The 20,035-nt window shown below is 40.4% G+C and overlaps 1 pseudogene; it reads right to left on the reverse strand.

The window, feature by feature from the left end:
* Positions 1–20,035, reverse strand: part of LOC126074056 (olfactory receptor 7G2-like) — a 678,546-nt pseudogene that overhangs the window by 269,646 nt on the left and 388,865 nt on the right.

Here is a 20,035-nt window from a genome sequence, read left to right on the forward strand (position 1 = left end):
CTGAAAGGAAATTTCCTTGGGGTTGTGCCTGCATCCAATATAGGTGGGCTTTCTAGTAAGGCTCACTAGTTTGCTTGCTCTGGATATTGCAGCTGGCTTCTGTTCATCTGACCTCCAGTTCTTTCTTGGGACTTGAGCTAGCAGCTTGCCTGCTGTCTTAGTTATTCAGTACTGCTCTAACAAAAATATCACAAGTGCATGGCTTTAAGGAAATTTATTCTCTCACAGTTTAGTAGGCTACAAGTCCAAATTTAGGGCGTCCGCTCCAGGGAAAGGCTTTCTCTGTCAGTCAGCTCTGGAGGGGGGTCCTTGTCATTAATCTTCCCTTGGTCTAGGAGTTTCTCTGCACAGGAACCTCAGGTCCAAAGGATAGGCTCTGCTCTCGGCACTGCTTTCTTGGTAGTGTGAGGTCCCCCTGTCTCTCTGCTGGCTTTTCTTTTTTATGTCTCAAAATAGATTGGCTTAAGACACAATCTCATCTTCTAGATTGAGTTTACATAAAGGCTGTTAATTCCATCTCATCAGCATCAGAGAGATAGGATTGCCAACACATAGGGATATCACATCAGATGACCAAATGGTGGAAAATCGTACAATACTGGGAATCATGACCTAGCCAAGTTGACAGATATTTTGGAGGGATACAATTCAATCCATGACACTTGCTGACCTTGAGTTCATCAGTCTCTGTGGTCTGGATCTTGGATTTGCCAACTCTGTGAGTCAGAAGAAGCCTTCAGCCTTACTTGGGAGTTTCCAGCCTCTACAATGCGTGAGCCATTTCCTTCATATAAACCTCTCTCTCTCTCTAGCTATATATATTTAGACACTCCACTGGTTTTGCTTCTCTAGAGAACCCAGCCTAAGACACTTAGCATTTATGTTCATTGCTAAAAGAATACTTATAAAACCAGAAGACAAATGTTTTATACAGATTAAGTAAGTGTAGTGAAAGGATACAACCCTGACGCACACCTTAACTAATTTTAAACCATGCAATACCCCCTCTCATGTGAGTTTCTTGTAAAGAGCATCCAGCTGGATCAAGATGTTTTTAAAGATTCAGTAATATGTGTTTTTGTTATAGAGTTTATTCAAATTATATTTAAAATAATTAACTGATAAGAAAGGACTTATCAGTCATCTTACTATCTATTTTCTACATCTTAAATCTTTTTTGTTCCTCAGTTCCTCCAGTACTGCTTTCAGTTCTGTTTCATCATTTTTTCCCCAGTGTACCAATTTGATTCCCATCTCATTTCTTATTCTGTATATATCTTAGTTTTCCCTTAGTCATTAACCTAGGAATTTCAATTAACATATTAACTTTATAGAAATCAAGTTTGAATTAATACTGACTTAATTTCAATAGCGTAAAAAAAACTCTACTCCTTTTCAGTGCCATACTGCCCCCCATTATGTTGTTATAGTCACAAACTAGGTCTTTTTACATTGTGTGCCTATGAACTTACCTTTACAATTATTGACTTATGCATTTGTTCTTTATATTATATATGGAAAAAAAATCTAAGAAAAAAGAGTACTTAAAAATCAAATATGCAATAATACCTTTAATATTTACCTATGTAGCTACTTTAACATTTTTCTTTATTTCTTCAAATGGCTTCTAGTTACTGTCTAATGTCTTTTCAGTTTATCTTGGGAGACCCCCTTTAGCATTTCTTGTAGGTTAGTTGTACTGGTGATTAACTCCCTCAGTTTCCATTAATCTGAAAATTTCTTAACTTCTTCATTTTTAAAGAAATAGTTTTTCTTATCTCACTTCTTTTTTTTTACTTTCAATACTTTATGGACTCTATCCCACTGACTTTTGGCCTCCACAGTTTCTAATGAGAAAGTGACTGTTATCTGATTGAGAAGCCCATCTATGTGATGACACCCTCTTCTCTTGTTTTCAAAATTCCGTTTGTCTTTTTCTTTCAACAGATTTGTCTGTAACATGTCTCTACGTGGATCTCTTTGAGTTTATCCTGCTTACAGTTCATTGAGCTTCTTGGATGTAGATTTATGTCTTTCATTAAATCATTTTTCAGCTTTCACATGCAATTCTTCTTCAAAGAAGAACTGATGCCTTTGAATTGTGGTGTTGGCGAAGAATATTGAATATACCATGGACTGCCACAAGAACGAAAAAATCTGTCTTGGACAAAGTACAGCCAGAATAGTCCTTGGAAGCAAGGATGGTGAGACTGCGTCTTACATACTTTGGACATGTTGTCAAGAGGGATCAGTCTCTGGGGAAGGACGTCATGCTTGGCAAAGTACAGGGTCAGCGGAAAAGAGGAAGACCCTCAACGAGGTGGATTGACACGCTGGCTGCAACAATGGGCTCAAGCACAACAACGATTGTAAGGATGGCGCAGGACCAGGCAGCGCATAGGGTCGCTATGAGTCGGAACAGACTTGACGGCACCTAACAACAACAACATCCAATCTGGAAACTTTTCAACCATTATTCCTTCAAATATTCTTCTGGCCCCTTTCTCTCCTTTCCCTCTGGTATTCCCATTATGTGTATATTGGTACACTTGATGTTATCCCACAGGTCTTTTAGGCTGTTTTTTTTTTTTTTTTTTGGTTTTGTTCTTTGATTTTTTTCCCCCCATTCTTTTCATCTTCTGCTTCTCTGACTGGATAATCTCAATTGACCTTTCTTTAAGTTTGCTGATTCTTTCTTCTGCCCTCTCAAATATACTACCGAACCCCTGGAATGACTTTTGACTGCCTTCAAACTTGGGGGGCTCATCTTCCGGCACTGTATCAGACAAGGTTTCACTGCTATTCATAAGGTTTTCACTGGGGAGGTCTTTTCAGAAGTAGACCGCCTGGTCCTTCTTCCTAGTCTGTCTTAGCCTGGAAGATCAGCTGAAACCTATCCACTATGGGTGACACTGCTCACATCCAAATACCAGTGGCATAGCTTCCAGAATCACAGCAACACACAAGCCCCCACAATACAACAAACTGACAGACACATGGGGCTGCAAATATCCATTAATAACCAGAATGTGAAATGTACCACGTATGAATCCAGGAAAACTGGAAATGGTCAAAAATGAAAAGGAAAGGGCGAAGATGGCTAACTAGTCAGAAGTTTCCACTGAACCCTCTTGCAACAAAGACCTGAAAAACCAGGTGAATCCATTACATATGTGACAATCTACAAACCCTGAGCATCAAACACGGAACTAAGGAATCGACCTGAGTCACAGTGGAGCTAGAGGCCATGCAGAAGCAGCGACAAGTTGCTGAGCCCGCTCAGCACCTCAGCTCCGATTCCTTGGTGCTATTCTTTGGTGCGAAGGCAGTGGGGCTGATGGTAGCTTCCTGAGACGTGGAAAAATCACCAAACAAAGGCAAACAAAAGAGGCGCATTCCTGACCCTGTGGTGTGCCTTCAGCGGACCTACCTGTGGAGTTTAGGAAGTGGCTACTTCAGTGGAAAAAAAGGCAAAGTGCCAGCACCCCAAGCCCCTTGTGTGACGGCCACAGATCTGGTGGTGGGGTTTGGGACAAAGCTGCTTCACAGAAAGAAGGCAAACACAGGACGCAGCCCTAACCCCCAGGGTAATCTCGGCAGAGACCCAGCCAATGCACACAGGCTCCACACGCCTCTGGAATCTGAGATAAAACAGAGCTCTAACACTAGATATGTGATTTTGTTTAATTTACCACATGGATCTAATAGCTCCTTCTTCTGAAAGTTCTCTATCCTATCTATCTGTTCCCTCATCCCCCTGCCCCAGCCAGCTTCAATAACATTTGAATTCCCTGGGCCTGAGACAGAACTTGCAGCACACTCTCTCTGACCCATTCTTCTGGCCTGGGAGAAGGAGCAAATTCACAAACAGGGGAAAAATACTTACCTGACTCCCCTAAACTGGAAGCCCAGAGCAGAAGTGGCTCCAGTCCAGGCATAAGCGATCCATAGACTTTGGCTTTCACCCCTGCATGGAACCAGGTGGCTATTATAATGCAAAGGCCAATCTGTTGGAGGTCTCACTGTAATTGTTTCAGCAACACAGTGGAGAGGCAGGTTTTGGAGGTCTGACACCACTCTACCTATTAAACAGAGCCCTAATCTACCCATGGCAGGAACCTGAGGGCTAAGGTTCTACCCACGCCACCTAGCCACCCGTGAAAGGGCTCTGAGGATAGTGGTGCCTACGAGTCTTTACAGGTATAAGCACTGGGTGCCTAAGGTACACCTGCAGAGCCCATGCACCACAGCACTCTAGAGAACAGAGAGGCTCCTTGTTAAATGACACTTGGGGGAAGGCTGTCACCACCCTGCCCACCTCAGAGTGTGACCCCCTGCCGCTACCAGAAGCCAGTGCATACAACCATCACCACTACTCCTCTAAGATAGTAGGTGAGAGCCTATACCACACAGTAGGTGACCGACTATCAGGACACCTGAACTGATTCTATCCAAGAATAGCGAATGGATTCATAGGCTCTTATACCTGGTAACAGCTCTAACCATCTGGTAACAGGACATTAGTGCTTTAAAGGCTCCAATAAGCAAGTTGGCACACTCTAGTAGCCTACCTGGGTATATTAAAACAAAACAAAAAAAAGATAGGACACAGTGAGCAAACATAATATCAATTATTACAGTAACTTATAGATGGCTTGTGACAGCAGTTGATATCAGATCACATAAAGAAGCAGACCATGATTACTTCTACAGCTCCCAAAACACAGAATAAAGGTCTCTCCTAGAAGAAGACGTATTTCTGGAATTGCAAGATATAGAATACAAAAGATTAATAAACTGAACACTTCAAGACATCAGGAATGACATCTGGAATGAAATCAGGCAATGTACAGAAAAAGCAAAGAAATACACAGATAAGGCAGTTGAAGAAATTAAAAAGATTCTTCAAGAACATAATGAAAAATCTAATAAGCTGCAAGAATCCACAGCGAGACAGCATTCAGAAATCCAAAAGATTAACAATAAAATTACAGAATTAGACAACTCAATAGGAAGTCAGACCAGCAGAATTGAGGAACTGGAAGGCAGAATTGTGGAGATGGATGATAAGTCACTGGGCACCAAGATATTTGAAGAAAAATCAGATAAAAGAATTAAAAAAAATGAAGAAACCCTAAGAATCATGTGGGACTCTATCAAGAAGAATAACTTGCTAGTGATTGGAATACCAGAACAGGGATCGATAACTGAATATACAGATAGAATAGCTGAAGATTTGTTGGTAGAAAATGTCGCTGACATCATGAAAGGAGAAAGGATATCTATTCAAGATATTCATCAAACCCCATACAATGTAGACCTCAAAAGAAAGTCACCAAGACATATTATCCTCAAACTTGCCAAACCAAAGATAAAGAGAAAATTTTAAGAGCAGCCAGGGATATGCAAAAAGTCACCTACAAAGGAGAATCAATAAGTTCAGATTACTTGGCAGAAACCATGAAGGCAAGAAGGCAATGGGATGACATATATTGAGCATTGAAGGAGATAAACTGCCAGTTAAGAATCACATATCCAGCAAAACTGACTCTGAAATAGGAAGGCAAAATTAAGTCATTTACAGATAAACACAAGCTTAGGGAATTTGCAAAAACCAAACCAAAACTACAAGAAATACTAAAGGGAATTCTCTGCTTAGAAAATCAATAATATCAGAAATCAACACAACACTAGGACACAGAACAGAGAATTGCAATATCAACTCAGATAGGGAAATCACAAAAATAAGATTAAAAAAAAGCTCAAAACAAGGAATCGCTGATGTCATTACATGAAAGATGACAATAATCAATAAAGGGAGACTAAATAAAGTAGGCACAGATCTCCTACATGGAAAGGAAATCAAGGCAATACATGGAGATATGAGTTAGGTTTATACTTAGAAAAACAGGGGTAAATATTAAGGTAACCACAAAGAAGACTAACAATCCCATATTTCAAAATAAAAACCAAGATAAACATAAAGACTCAGCAAAAACAAAATCAACTACACTGAAAAACAGAACACACAATTTACAAAGAAAAACTTCTCAGCACAAAAAAGAAAGTGGATATATGAAATTGTTAACAACACACAAAAAAAGGCATCAAAATGACAACACTAAACTCACACCTATCTATAATTACACTGAATGTAAATGGACTAAATGCACCAATAAAGAGACAAAGAGTTACAAATTTGATTCAAAAAAACATAATGCAGCTATGTGCTGCCTACAAGAGACACACCTTAGACTTAGAGACACAAGCTCAAGCTCAAAGGATGGAAAAAAATATATCAAGTGAAAAACAAGCAAAAATGAGAAGGAGTGGCAATACTAATTTCTGACAAAATAGACTTTAAAGTTAAATTCACCACAAAGGATAAAGAAAGACACTATATAATGATTAAAGGGACAATATACCAGGAAGATATAAACATATTAAATATTTATGCACCCAATGACAGGGCTGCAAGATACATAAAAAAAAGCCCTAACAGTATTGAAAAGTGAGATAGACAGCTCCACAATTGTAGTACGAGACTTCAACACACCATTTTCGGTGATGGACAGGACATCCAGTAAGAAGCTCAATAAAGACAATAAATGCCACAAACAACCAACTCAACCTCATAGACATATACAGAACACTCTACCCACGAGCAACCAAGTATACTTTTTTTCCTAGTGCACATGGAACATTTTCTAGAAGAGACCACATATTAGGTCATAAAGCAAGCCTTTGCAGAATCCAAAACATCAAAATAGTACAAAACATCTTCTCTAACCATAAGACCAAAAAAGTAGAAATCAATAACAGAAAAACCAGGATAAAAAATATCAAATACTTGGAAACTGAACAATACCAGGCTCAAAAAAGACTGGGTTATAGGAGACATTAAGGAGGCAATAAAGAAATTCATAGAATCCAATCACAGTGAAAATACTTCCTATCAGAACCGTTGGGACACAGGGCAACCAGTACTCAGAGGTCAATTTATATCAAGAAATGCATGTATCCAAACAGAAGAAACGGCCAAAATCAAAGAATTATTCCTACAACTTGAACAAATAGAAAGAAACAAACCCTCGGGCACCAGAAGAAAGCAAATAATAAAAATTAGAGCAAAATTAAATGAATTAGAGAACAGAAAAACAATTGAAAGAGCTAACAAGACCAAAAGCTGGTTCTCTGAAAAAAATTTAAAAAATTGATAAATCATTGGCCAGACTGACAAAAGAAAAACAGGAAAGGAAACAAATAACCCAAGTAAGAAATGAGATGGGCGATATCATAACAGACCCAAGAGAAATTAAAGGAATCATATCAGATTACTATGAAAAATTGTACTCTAACAAATTTGAAAACCTAGAGGAAATCTGGGAATTCCTAGAAACACACTACCTACCTAAACTACCACAAACAGAACTAGAACAACTAAATAGACTCATAACAAAAGAAGATACTGAAAAGGAAATCAAAATCCCAACAAAAAAAAAACCCTGACCTTCACGGCTTCACTACAGAGTTCTACCAGATTTTCAGAGAAGGAGTAACACCACTACTACTGAAGGTATTTCAGAGCATAGAAAAAGAAAGAATACTCCCAAACTCAGTCTATGAAGCCAACATATCCCTGACACCAAAACCAGGTAAAGACACCACAAAAAAAGAAAATTACAGACTTATATCCCTCATGAACTTAGATGCAAAAATCCTCAACAAAATTCTCGCCAACAGAATTCAACAACACATATCAAAAAAATAATTCACCATGACCAAGTGGGATTCATACCACTTACGCAGGGATGGTTCAACATTAGAAAAACAATTAATATAATTCCTCATATAAATAAAACAAAATAAATGAACTACATGATTTTATCAATTGATGCAGAAAAGGCATTTGACAAAGTTCAACACTCATTCATAATAAAATCACTCAGCAAAATAGGAATAGAAGGAAAATTCCTCAAAACAATAAAGGGCACTTATACAAAGCCAATAGCCAACATCATCCTAAACAGAGAGATTCTGAAACCATTCCCCTTGAGAAAGGGAACCAGACAAGGATGCCCCTTATCACCACTCCTATTCAACATTGTGCTGGAGGTCCTAGCCAGAGCAGTTAGGCTAGATAAAAAAATAAAGTGCATCCAGGTTGGTAAAGAAGTAAAAGTACCTCTATTTGCAGATGACATGACCTTATATACAGAAAAAGCTAAAGAATCCTCAAAAAAACTACTGAAACTAATAGAAGAGTTCAGCAGAGTATCAAGACACAAGATAAAGATACAAAAATCAGTTGGAATCCTCTACACCAAAAAAAAAAAGAACACTGAAGATGAAATCACCAAATCAATACCATTTACATCAGCCCCCCTGAAGATAAAATAACTTAGGAATAAATCTTACCAGAATGCAAAAACCTATACAAAGAAAACTACAAGACACTACTGCAAGAAACCAAAAGACACCTACATAAGTGGAAAAACATACCTTGCTCACAGATAGGAAGACTTAACATTGTGAAAATGTCTATTCTACCAAAAGTCATCCATAGATACAATGCAATTCCGATCCAAATTCCAATGATATTTTTTAATGAGATGGAGAAACAAATCACCAACTTCATAAGGAAGGGAAAGAGACCCCGGATAAGTAAGGCATTACTGAAAAACAAGAACAAAGTGGGAGACCTCACTCTACCTGATTTTAGAACCTATTACACCGCCACAGTAGTCAAAACAGCCTGGTACTGGTACAAAAACACATACATAGACAAGCAGAACAGAATTGAGAATCTAGACATAAATCCATCCACGTATGAGCACCTGATATTTGACGAAGGCCCAAAGTCAGTTCAATGGGAAAAGACAATCTTTTTAACACACGGTGCTGGCATAACTGGATATCCATCTGCAAAGCAATGAAACAAGGCCCATGCCTCACACCATGCACAAAAACAAGCTCAAAATGGACCAAAGAACTAAATATAAAATCTAAAACGATAAAGATCATGGAAGAAAAAACAGGGACAACACTAGGAGCCCTAATACATAGCATAAACAGTATACTAAACATTACTAACAATGCAGGAGAAAAACTAGATTGGTGGAAGCTCTTAAAAAACAAAAACCTATGCTCATCCAAAGACTTCACCAAAGAGTAAAAAGATTACCTACAGACTGGGAAAAAGTTTTTAGCTATGGCATTTCCGATCAGCGCCTCATCTGTAAAATCTACATGATACTACAAAAACTCAACTACAAAAAGACAAATAATCCAATTAAAAATGGGCAAAGGATATGAACAGGCACTTCACTAAAGAAGGCTCAGGTAGCTAACAGACACATGAGGAAATACTCATGATCATTAGCCATCAGAGAAATGCAAATCAAAACTACAACGCGATTCCATCTCACTCCAGCAAGGCAGGCTTTAATCCAAAAAACACATAGGAATAAATATTGGAGAGGTTGTGGAATGAATGGAACACCTATACACTGCTGGTGGGAATGTAAAATGGTACAACCACTTTGGAAATTGATTTCGTGCTTCCTTAAAAAACTAGAAATCGAACTACCATACGATCCAGCAATCCCACTCCTTGGAATACATCCTTGAGAAATAAGAGCCTTTACACGACATATATATGCACACCCATGTTCACTGCAGCTCTGTTTACAACAGCAAAAAGTTGGACGCAACCAAGGTGGCCATCAAAGGGTAAATGGATAAATAAATTATGGTATATTTGCGCAATGGAACACAACACATCAATAAAGAACAATGATGAATCCATGAAACTTTTTATAACATGGAAAAATCTGAAAGACATTATGCTGAGTGAAATTAGTTAGATGCAAAAGTACAAATATTGTGTAAGACCACTAGTATAAGAGCTGGAGAAATAGTTTAAACAGAGGAGAAAATATTCTTTGATGGTTATAAGAGGGTGGATGGAGGGCGGGAGGGAAAGGGGTTTTCACTAATTAGATAGTAGATAAGTTTTTTTTTTTTTTGGTGAAGGGAAAGACAACACACAATACAGGAAAGGTCAACACAACTGGACTAATCCAAAAGCAAATTAGTTTCCTGATTAAACTGAATGCTTCAAAGGCCAGTGTAGCACGGGCAGGGGTTTGGACACAATGGTTTCAGGAGACATCGAAGTCAATTGCCATAATAAACCTATTAAGAAAGCATTCTGCATCCCACTTTGGAGAGTGGCCTCTGGGGTCTTAAACGCTGGCAAGTAGCCATCTAAGATGCATCAACTGGTCTCAATCCACCTGGAGCAAGGAAGAATGAAGAACACCAAAGACACAAGGTAACTATGAGCCTAAGAGACAGAAAAGACCACACAAACCAGAGACTACACCAGCCTGAGACCAGAAGAACTAGATGGTGCCTGCCCACAACCAATGACTCCTCTGACAGGGAACACAACAAAGAAGCCCTGAGAGATCAGGAGAGCAGTGGGATGCAGACCCCTAATTCTCATAAAAAGACCAGACTTAATTGTCAGAATGGGACTAGAAGGACCCCAGAGGCTACAGTCCCCAGACCTTCTATTAGCCCAAAACAGGAACCATTCTCAAAGCCAACTCTTCAGACAGGGATTAGACTGGAATATGGGATGGAAAATGATACTGGTGAAGAAGCTTCTCGGATCAAGAGGACACATGAGACTATGTTGGCATCTCCTGTATGCAGGGGAGATGGGAGGGCAGAGGGGGTCAGAAGCTGGCTGAATGGACACGAAAAGAGAGAATGGAGGGAAGGAGTGTGTTGTTTTATTAGTAGGAGAGCAATTAGGAGTATATAGCAAAGTATGTATAAATTTTTGTATGAGACACTGACTTGATTTCTAAACTTTCACTTAAAGCACAAAAAAAAATTAAAAAAAATCAGATGACGTATTGCATCGGGCAAACCTACTGCAAAAGACCTCTTTAAAGTGCTAAAAGGCAAAGCTATCACTTTAACAACTAAGGTGCACCTTACCAAGCCATGCTGTTTTCAAGTACCTCACATGCATGAGAGAGCTGGACAATGCCTACGGAAGACCAAAGAATTGATAACTTTGAATTACGGTATCAGCAAAGAATATTGAATATGCCATGAGTACTGGTGGAACAAACAAATCTGTCTTGGAACAAGTACAGCCAGAATGCTCATTCCAAGAAATAATGTCCAGGTTTGGTCTCACTTTCTTTTGACATGTTATCATGAGGGATCAGTCCCTGGAGAAAGATATCAACCTTGGTCAACAAGAGGGTCATCGAAAAAGTGGAAGACCCCCAACGAGATGGATTGACGCAGTGGCTGCAACAATGGGCTCCGGCATAACAATGATTGTGAGGATGGTGCAGGACCAGGCAGTGTTTCACTCTGTTGTACACAGGATCGCTATGAGTCACAATTGACTCAATCAGATCTAACAATAAAAACAAGGATTAGGATTTTGAACATGTCAAACTTGATGTATCTATTAAACTTCCACGTGGAGAATCTAACAATCTGGAGTGATCCTGTCTAGAGATATGCATTTGGAGTCCTCAGGGAGGGTGGAGGCTACAACTGTCCAGAGACCATGTGACAAGATAAGAATGGCCATGTGAGAACTTGGGTGGGCAGGTAGCTAGGAGGGATTAATGAATGCTGAGGCAACAAGCTGTGTGTAGATCACAAACGGGCCTATGACAATGCATCTGTAGACACGTTAGCCCTATATACCACTGAAAACCTCTATATTGTTGCACAAATAATTGACATGTGAGAAGGAGTATAAAGAGAATCCCAGATGCCGTGAGGAAGAACAGTAATGGCCCGGAAGTATACTTTCTGAAGAAGTTACATTTGATCAGAGACCTGAAAGATTGGTAAAATCTAGTTAGCAGTCGGGGCTGGAGAGGGAGAATTTAGGATGAATGGAACAGTAGAGATGACAGGGTATTTGCAGTTTCCTTATGACTGCAGTCCAGAGAGTGAAACAGGGAAAGTAATAACTGAAGTTTTAGGCGCCAGATAATGGAAGACTGAATAGGCTGCATTCAGAATTTGAAACTTCTCCTAAAACTAATGAGAATTCATGAAAGGATTGTAAACACGGGAGTCATTTGATTTATTTTTGCAAGGATATTCTGGTTAGAATGTGAAGTACTGAACACACAGACAGGTCAAGATGGATGTGGCAAGATGCAGGCCAATGTCAGACTTCCTGCAGGAGGAGAAGAGAACGTGAATATTCATTCACTGTTTCTTTTTCTGTCTTATGACTCAAACCCCAGTTCATGACAGTGTTTGCGATCTCATGCTTTGGATTACCCATTTCTAAATTCTCTGTTCTCTTAATTCTTCCCCCAAATACTACACATAAAGCTAGTACGATAAAAAATATTTTGAGTCTCAGAATTGCTGTGGTAATAAAATATACATGCCAATGGAATTACAGCAAATTTCCAAGATTAACATTTTTATTTGTGTTTAAAAATTTAGCAAAAAAATTTAATAGCACCGCAACTTTTTAACAAGGATAGATGATAAATACAGCAACAGGAGACCTGTAGCTGTGTAAATATTCTACTCAAAGAAGGTTGGCTTTGAATTTTGCCATAGATATCTAGCACTGCTACAACAAAAATGCCACAAGAAAATGTCTTTAACAAAAAGAAATTTATTCTCTCACAGTTTAGGAGGCTAGAAGGCTAAATTCAGGCACAAGCTCCAAGGGAAGGCTCTTCAGGAAAGTCCTTGTCATCAGTCTTACCCTGGGTCCAGGAGCTTCTCAGTGCAGGGACCCTGTGTCCAAAGTAGGCAGTCCTCTTCTCTCTCTTCTTGCTTGGTGGTAATGAGATCCCTTCAGGCTGAAATGACATGAGACTGGAGAGTTGATACACCACCGAGGCAGAAGAGTAAAGGTGTACTGCTGGCCTTGCCAGCTGAAGGCTTATGGCTTCTGGAGGTCCTTTGAAACAGGTATGGAGAAAAAGGCATTACACACATCAACAGGTCCATACGAGGTACCAGGAGATATATTCATTTGCTAAGGCAATGAAACCACATCTGGAACAGCAGCTGCAATTGCAGTCTCCAGCTGGTTAAGTTTTCAATAATCCACTGTCATTCTCTAAGATCCATTTGTTTTTTCACGAGACAAACAGGCCAGTTCAATACGGATGTGGTGGGAATCAATATCCATGCATTCTTCAAATCCTTAATGGTGGCAGTAATCTCTCCAATCCCTCCAGGAATGCAGCATTGCTTTTGCTTTCCTATATTCCTAGGTAGGGGCAGTTCTAATGGCTTCTACTTAGACTTTCGTACCATAATATCCCTCGCTCCATGTGTCAGGGAGCCAGCATGTGGCTTCTGCCAGTTGCTGAGCATGACTATTCCAGTTACGCATTCTGGATCTGGGGAAATCACTACAGTATGGGTTCGGGGACCCACTACACCCGCTGTGAGACAGGCATGAGCTAATACTCCATTAATAAATTGAACTCCACATGCCCTCACTCTAGTAGTTGTGCCTCCATGCCTGCAGAATCTAATTTCAGGTCAGACTCCAGATCCTCACCCAAATCCAAACTCGACACAGTCTTGGGTTCCTTTCCCACACATTGCTTTGGCAGGGGTGGCTTGGCTTTGGACTTCCATTTGGACTGGCCAAAATCTGAGCTTGCTTCATCTCTTACTCTCACCTTAATCTCACAGAGTAAAAGTCTTTACCCATAGCTATCAATTCCAACTCATAGTGACATTACAGACAGAAAACTGCCCCCACAGGGTTTCTGAGGCTTTCATCTTTATGGAAACATACTGCCACGTCTTTATTCCACGGAGGGGCTGGTGGGTTCAAACCACTGACCTTTTCCTTAGCAGCTGAGTGCTTAACTACTGCACCACCAGGGATCGTTAGAGTCTTTACAGAAACCTAAATGATAGTGTTGGCAAAGAATATTGAATAATATACCATTGACTGCTGAAATAAACAAATAGATCTTACAAGAAGTATGGCCAGAATGCTCCTTAGACGGTGGATGGGAAAATTTCGCCTCACTTACTTTGGACGGGTTACCAAGAGGGACCAATCCTCCTGGATATTATGTTTGGTAAAGGACAAGGTCAGCAGAACAGAGGAAGAGCCTCAACAAGATGGATTGACACAGTGGCATCAACAATGGCCTCAAACATAGGCTACACTGAAGACATTGGTGAAAAACACGGCTCTAGGAATTAAGCACCAGTTGAGATGTTTCAACAAATGCATGCAGCAATGGAGGTACTCACGCATCTATGGCAAGAAATTTGGATGTTGGCTAACTGGCCAACAAACTGGAAGAGATATATGTGCCCATTCTAAAGAATGGTGATCCAACAGAATGTGGAATTTATCCAACAGTGTCACTAACATCACATGAAAGTAATATTTTGCTAAAGGATTGGGCCAGATTCACTGACCAAAGCTGAGGGGGCAGGGCTGCCATGCTCAAAGGGCAGAAGAATGGGGTTTGCTAAGGCCGAGTGGATAGAGTCGCCACTCAGATGGACTAGGAGAATGGGGCTGCCCAAAGCTGATGGAACAGAGTTGCCGTTCCCATGGGCCTGGGAGGTAGAGCTGAAGTTCAAGCCCTAGGGGACTCCAGCCAGAATTCAGAGATTGTAGCCAACACTTCGTATCTGGAGGGCAGGGCCATTACCCAGATGGTCTCTCAGAACAGAGGGTTATTTTCGACCCTTGAGAGGTAATGTAAATTGTTGGTAATGACCCCATCTCCTCGTTCCCTCCAATTTCTACCATTTCTAATAGAAAGGTTTACCTTGTGCCTGTTCCATTATTCTACTTTGAAAGCAAAAAAACTTCTAGATTTCACAGATGAAGAGAAATTATGCAACAGGAAAGAATTTGGACTTGGATTTAAGGCTTTTGGGATGATATAAGGGGGTGAAAGTGTTTTACATGTGGCAAGGACATGAATTTTGGGGGTCTACAGCTGGAACCCCCACGTGTCTGGCAGTTTGTCATACTGTAGGGGCTTTTGTGTTGTTGTGATGCTGGAAGCTATGCCACTGGTATTCAGATACCAGCAGGGTTGCCCATGGAGGACAGGTTTCAGCTGAGCTTCCAGACTAAGACAGACTAGGAACAAGGACCCGGCAGTCTACTTCTGAAAAGCATTAGCCAGTGAAAACCTTAGGAATAGCACTGGAACACTGCCTGATATACTGCCTGAAAATGAGCCCCTCAGGTTGGAAGGCACTCAAAAGATCACTGGGGAAGAGCTGCCTCCTCAAAGTAGAGTCGACCTTAATGACGTGGATGGAATAAAGCTTTTGGGACCTTCATCTGCTGATGTGGCACGACTCAAAATGAGAAGAAACACCTGCAAACATCCATTAATAATTGGAACCTGGAATGTATGAAGTATGAATCTAGGAAAATTGGAAATTGGCAAAAATGAAATGGAACGCATAAACATTGATATCCTAGGCATTAGTGAGCTGAAATGCACTGGTATTGGCCATTTTGAATCGGACAATCATATAGTCTACTATGTTGGGAATGACAACTCGAAGAGAAATGGTGTTGCATTCATCAACAAAAAGGATATTTCAAGATTTATCCTGAAGCACAACGCTGTCAGTGATAGGATAATATCCATACGCCTACAAGGAAGACCAGTTAATACGACTATTATTCAAATTTACGCACCAAACACTAGGGCCAAAGATGAAGAAAGAGAAGATTTTTATCAGCTGCTACAGTCTGAAATTGATCTAACATGCAATCAAGATGCATTGAAAATTACTGCCGGTTGGAATGCGAAAGCTGGAAACAAAGAAGAAGGATCAGTAGTTGGAAAATATGGCCTTGGTGATAGAAACAGTGCTGGAGATCAAATGACAGAATTTTGCAAGACCAATGACTTCTTCATTACAAATACCTTCTTTCACCAACATATACAGTGACTACACACATGGACCTCACCAGATGGAACACACAGAAATCAAACTGACTACATCTGTGGAAAGAGATGATGGAAAAGCTCAATATCATCAGCCAGAACAAGGCCAGGGGCCGACTGGGGAACAGACCATCCATTGCTCATATGCAAGTTCAAGCTGAAACTGAAGAAAATCAGAGCAAGTCCACAAGACCCAAAATATGACTTTGAATATACCCCACCTGAATTTAGAGACCATCTCAAGAATAGGTTTGATGCATTGAACACTAGTGACCGCAGACCAGATGAGTTGTGGAATGACATCAAGGACATCATCCATGAAGAAAGCAAGACGTCATTGAAAAGACAGGAAACAAAGACCAAGATGGATGTCAGAGGAGACTCTGAACCTTGCTCTTGAGCGTCGAACAGCTAAAGCAAAAGGAAGAATTGATGAAGTAAAAGAACTGACCAGAAGATTTCAAAGGGCAGCTGAGAAGACAAAGTATTATAATGACATGTACAAGGAGCTGCAGATGGAAAACCAAAAGGGAAGAACACGCTCGGCATTTCTCAAGCTGAAAGGATTGAAGAAAAAATTCAAACCTCGAGTTGCAATAGTGAAGGATTCCACAGGGAAAATATTAAACGATGCAGGAAGCATCAAAAGAAGATGGAAGGAATACACAGAGTCATTATACCAAAAAGAGTTAGTTGATATTCAACCATTTCAAGAGGTGGCATATGATCAGGAACCGATGGTACTGAAGGAAGAAGTCCAAGCCGCTCTGAAAGCACTGGCGAAAAACGAGGCTCCAGGAATTGATGGAGTATCAGTTGAGATGTTTCAACAAACAGATGTAGCGCTGGACGTGCTCACTCGTCTATGCCAAGAAATATGGAAGACAGCTTCCTGGTCAACTGACTGGAAGAGATCCATATTTATGCCTATTCCAAAGAAAGGTGATCCAACCGAATGTGGAAGTTATAGAATATCGTTAATATCACATACAAGGAAAATTTTCCTGAAGATCATTCAAAAACGGCTACAGCAGTATGTCGACAGGGAACTGCCAGAAATTCAGGCAGGTTTCAGAAGAGGATGTGGAATCAGGGATATCATTGCTGCTGTCAGAGGGATCCTGGCTGAAAGCAGAGAATACCTGAAGGATGTGTACCTGTGTTTTATTGACTATGCAAAGGCATTCGACTGTGTGGATCATAACAAACTATGGATAAGACAAAGAATGGGAATTCCAGAACGCTTAATTGTGCTCTTGAGGAACCTTTACATAGATCAACAGGCAGTTCTTTGGACAGAACAAGGGGATACTAATTGGTTTAAAGTAAAGAAAGGTGTGCATCAGGGTTGTATTCTTTCACCATACCTATTCAATCTGCATGCTGAGCAAATAATACGAGAAGCTGGACTATATGAAGAAGAATGGGGCATCAGGATTGGAGAAAGACTCATTAACAACTAGCGTTATGCAGATGACACAACCGTGCTTGCTGAAAGTGAAGAGGACTTGAAGCACTTACAGATGAAGATCAAAGACCACAGCCTTCAGTATGGATTACACCTCAACATAAAGAAAACAAAAATTCTCACAACTGGACTGATGAGCAACATCATGACAAACGAAGAAAAGAGTGAAGTTGTCAAGGATTTCATTTTACTTGGATCCACAATCAACACCCATGGAAGCAGCAGTCAAGAAATCATAAGACGCGTTGCATTGGGCAAATCTGCTGCAAAGGACCTCTTCAAAGTGTTGAAGAGCAAAGATGTCACCTGAAGACTAAGATGTGCCTGACCCAAGCCATGGTATTTTCAATCACATCATACGCGTGTGAAAGCTGGACAATGAATAAGGAAGACCAAAGTAGAACTGACACCTTTGAATTGTGGTGTTGGCGAAGAATACTGAATATACCATGGACCTCCAAAAGAACGAACAAATCTGTCTTGGAAGAAGTGCAGCAGAATGCTCCTTAGAGGCAAGGATGGTGAGACTGCATCTTACATACTTTGGACACGTTGTCAGGAGCAATCAGTCCCTGCAGAAGGACATCATGCTTGGCAGAGTACAGGGTTACCGGAAAAGAGGAAGACCCTCAATGAGGTGGATTGACACAGTGGCTGCAACAATAAGCTCCAGTATAACTACGATTGTAAGGATAGCGCAGGACCGGGCAGTGTTTCGCTCTGTTGTGCATAGGGTCACTATGAGTCAGAACCGACTCGATGGCACCTAGCAACAACAACAACAAGGTGGAATGTCATGGATTGAATAGAAAGGGATGAAACGCGTTTACGAAAGTCACAGCCCAGATCCGATGGAAGGGGAGGTTCCCTGGGGTGTGACCTCTATCACCTTTTATCTTCCAAGAGATAAAAGGAGAGAAATGTAATCAGAGAGATATAAGTACCTCATGCCACCAAGAAAGATGTGCCAGGAGCAGAGCACATTCTTTGGACCTACGGTCACTGTGCTGAGAAGCTCCTAGGCCAGGAGAAAATGATTGATGACAAGGACCTTCTCCCAGAAACAACAAAGATAGAAAGAATTCCCTGGGAGTTGGCACCCTGAGTTTGGACTTGTAGCCTTGTAGACTGGGAGAGAATAAATTTCTCTTTGTTAAAGCCATCCACTTGTGGTATTGCTGTTATGGCAGCACTAGATAACTAAGACACTTAGTGAAGTAGAGGGTTAGGGAGAAAGAGGAAGACCTTGACAAGACAGACTGACACAGTGGCTGCAACAGTGGGCTCAAACACAGCAACAATTCTGATGATGGGGCAGGACCCAGAACTGTTTTGTTGTGTTGTACCTAGGGTCACTATGAGTCAGAATCAACTCGACAGCATCTAATAACAACAACAGCCAGTATGCAAGGCAGGAACGCAAGCGGAAATCTATATACAACTGTTCACTGCAGCACTTTTCACAAGAAGCAAAAGATGAACACAGCCAAAATGTCCATCAGCAGGTGAATGGATACACAAACTTTGGTACGTACACACAATGGAGTAGAACTGCTCCACAAGGTTTTCAAGGCTCTGACCTTTCAAAAGCAGATCACCGGGCCTGTCTTCTGAGAAGTCTCTGGGTGGGTTTGAACCCCCAAACTAGTAGATGAGCAATTAACTGTTGGTGCAAGCCAGGGACAATGGAATATTACACACACTCCCAAAAATGAAGTCTTGATGCATACGACAACATGGATGAAGCCTGAAAACACCAAGCTGAGAAAAGTCAGTCAGTCAGAAAAGGAGAGATGCATTCTGATCTCACTTATAGGACATAAGCAAATATACACAAAACAAAGCTTATTAGTGGTTACCAGGGGTGACAGGGAGGGGGAAGGAAGAGTTTTTGATTAGGATCATTGAGTTTATGTGAAAGGTAGTGGAATGATTTGGAACATAAACCGTGAAATGCTTGCACAGCTTGAATATAAGCAATGTAACAAATGCACATGTAGAAATTGTTGAAATGGCGTGTTTTATTATGTATATTTGGAACACAATAAAAAAAATAACATGAAGATCAATAAAAAGGAAAGAAAAGCTCTGTGGAATTCTCGCTCTACACACACACACACACACACACACAGACACACATTTTTCTTCTAAAAAAAATGAGTAAAGAATCCCTGAGAGCAAAAAGCACAGTCAATTACCCCCCGTTTTTATTGGTCCATTTCTTGTGGTGACCTCATAAGGAGCCAATTCTTTGGAACTCCAAGCCCCTATATAAGTCCCTGGAAACCTAGGTTTGTGGTCTTTCTGGCTCAGGAAGCTCCTTCAGTGACCTGAGACATCGTGACCAAACTTGGCTTGTTTTCTCTTTAAATTGTGGTTTTTCTATTTCCTCGCCAGCTATTCTTATTTTCTCTTTGTTTTTCCTCATTTGCATTCATTCGTTTTTCATTTTATTCTTCCTTTACATCCTCAATTTTTCTTTTTTTCTATGTACTTGTTAATTTTTTTATCATCTTACTATTATTGTTTTATTTTGTATTTTTTCTTATCCTCATGTTATTTATTCCTTTTTTGAATCTTTCTCATTGAT

This window comes from Elephas maximus, chromosome 3 (genome assembly GCF_024166365.1).
Source record: "Elephas maximus indicus isolate mEleMax1 chromosome 3, mEleMax1 primary haplotype, whole genome shotgun sequence".
NCBI classification, from domain to species: Eukaryota; Metazoa; Chordata; class Mammalia; order Proboscidea; family Elephantidae; genus Elephas; species Elephas maximus.